The sequence below is a fragment of the Echinops telfairi genome, unplaced genomic scaffold, assembly GCF_000313985.2.
Source record: "Echinops telfairi isolate 266 unplaced genomic scaffold, ASM31398v2 ScPeMD7_7467;HRSCAF=8505_1, whole genome shotgun sequence".
NCBI classification, from domain to species: domain Eukaryota; kingdom Metazoa; phylum Chordata; class Mammalia; order Afrosoricida; family Tenrecidae; genus Echinops; species Echinops telfairi.
Window position 1 is genome coordinate 24633767 of NW_022111368.1, and position 2456 is coordinate 24636222.

General features: G+C 47.3%; 1 protein-coding gene across 8 annotated transcripts in view; it reads left to right on the plus strand.

The window, feature by feature from the left end:
* Positions 1-2456, plus strand: part of CHST10 (carbohydrate sulfotransferase 10) — a 32701-nt gene that overhangs the window by 5245 nt on the left and 25000 nt on the right. For 5 of the 8 annotated variants that reach the window (XR_006679457.1, XM_045283921.1, XM_045283922.1 and 2 more), the window contains exons 2-3: positions 1647-1756; positions 2081-2215. The exons of 1 other annotated variant lie outside the window; for it this stretch is intronic. The gene's annotated coding sequence lies outside the window, so the exon portion shown is untranslated. The remainder of the gene's footprint in view (positions 1-1646; positions 1757-2080; positions 2216-2456) is intronic. 2 more of the 8 variants (XM_045283916.1, XM_045283918.1) reach the window with 2 other exon arrangements.

The window sequence follows — 2456 nt, forward strand, 5'->3', positions numbered from 1 at the left end:
TCTCTCACAGCATCCTCTCCCTACGTGACCTCTCAGGTGGATTTCCTGATTCATGTGAATCTTTCCACTGGGCTGCAAGTTCCACAACGACAACACAGCTCACTCACTCTCTTTTTTTAAAATTTAAATCATCTTATTGGGCACTCATACAACTCCTATCACAATCCATATATACATCCATTGTGTCAAGCACATTTGTACATTTACTGCCATCATCATTCTCAAAACATTTGCTTTCCACTTGAGCCATTGGTATCAGCTCCTCATTTTTTTCCACATCCCTCCCTGTTCTCTATCCCTCATGAACCCTTGATAATTTATGAATTATTGTCTTTCTCTATATATATGTACACATATGTGTGTCTATACGTATATAGACACACCCACAAAATACTCAACAAGCAAATGCACTGCCACTGAGTCAGTACCAGTTCATAGCCACCTTATCGGACAGGGTAAGCTTCCAAGACTGTAACTCTTTACGGGAAAAGAAAGCTCCATCGTTCTCCTGTGGGAGCTCCCAGGTGAGGCAACTGATAGGACTCACTCAGCTGCTAACTGAAAGGTAGCTTGACTAGCGGAGTCCCCTCTGAGGCACCACAGGAGGAAAGTATGGCAGCCTGCTTCCAAAACCCAGCCCCTGAAACCCTGGTGGGGCACAGTTCTGCTCTGACACCCATGGGCCCCCACCAGGCTGAATCTACTCCATGGCAGCTGGCTTTCCTGTCTCTCTGGTACCTGTTTTTCAGGGGAAATGAGTGTACCCTTTTTATGAAGCACTTGCTAAATAACTATTTTTAGGCTATGTTTTACTTAAAATTAATGCAAATAGAAACCTACTCATTTGTGCTGCATGTTGTCAGGTGTGTAGACAGCGGATACAAGGAGAGCTGGTGTTTTAAGAGGGGAACAACAGGCTTTCAGTTGTATTTCCCCCACCCCCTACCCTGCCCCGCCCGGCACTGGCTGGCTGATAGCACCTGGGACATGGCGAACAAGTCCCAGTTTATCGAAATTTTTATCAAGGTTACCTTGGCAGCTGTTTCACTTGAGCTGGTGTACAACTTACGAGTTAAGTGTTTTATAAAACGTACATCCAGGACTTGGGTCCTCTAGAAAATACCACCATGTAAAGCGGTGTTTCTTTGCAGGCTGTGGGTCAGCCTGCCTTCTCCACCTGCCTGGCCCTGACTTGAGCTGAGAAGACCACCTTCCTAACCCCTTTGCAGCTGCTTCATCCGCAGCCTTGTATTTTATGTCGTGAAAACATCATCAGCCAGAGGAGGGACTCTGAGGACCGGGTGGGAGGCCCAGCTGGGGTCACGGAGGGGCTCCAGCCTGACTTTATTTCCCTAAAATACAAACAGACCCATCAGGCTAGTGCTGAGGACCATCGACGGGCATCTGTGATTTTAGTCTCTGTAGATTTTGCTGAGTGTCTTAAATACCTTGTCGTTTTTTAAGCCTAAGTAAGAACTCACTGATGAGGATACAAGCTGCTGTTGGTGCCCTCCACACAGTTCCTAGCGACTCTACGCACCCAGTTGAGCATCATCCTCACGGTGGTTCCTCTGCTCCAGTCAAGCCCTGAAGAGCAGAGACCCACCTTGCCGTTGTCGGCTCCTTGCATCTTTTCTTCCTCCCAGGTAGAAGAGCCCCCACCACAGAGCGGTGAGCAGGACCTGTGGTTGGGAGTCGTGAGGGGAGAAAGCTTCGACAACAGGACAGGAATAAGCAAGACGGTAGACGCACGCAGGTGGCGCTTTTCATGTTTATTTTTAGTGCGCTGTTTTGCTACTGGCACAGAGATCTCACGCACTGCAAACTGTGTAAAACCAAAACCGGGGGGCTCGTGACCCTCGCAAGACTTTTTCCCCCTGTTCCTTTTGTGTGTGTGTGTGTGTGTGTGTGTGTGATTACGTACGTGTAATTTTAAAAACTGAATAAGAGCACACATACAGCTCTGCAGCCTGCCCTTTGTGTTTGCTGGTATTTCTGGACTCAGACTTTTGCTTTTTTGGGTGGCTTGCCTGCCAGCATTGAGGGATTTTTTTGTTTTGTTTTTTTTTTGTCTATCCAGGTATCCACCGTTATTCAAAAATAGATCATTTCTGGGAAGCCTTTCCTAAGCGAAAGTGGCATGCAACAAAGAAGCAATTACCATGAATACGTCATTGATACGGGAAAATCTTTTTCATTGTTCTCAGACCCAAAGGTAACCTGCCAAATCATATCAGGTAACACACAAACCCACACATAACACGAACATAACGTGAGATTGGGAACGGCGTGATGAATACACCATAAGGCAGACATAACACAGGTACCGTGTAGTCTCACGCACCAGAATCAGGGAGACGGCAAGCTCACTGGGAAGGCTAAGGGTGGCAGCCCCTGTAGCCTGATTGGCCACCTACCTTAATGCTGGCAAGCTCCACCCACATCCACTGTCTTTA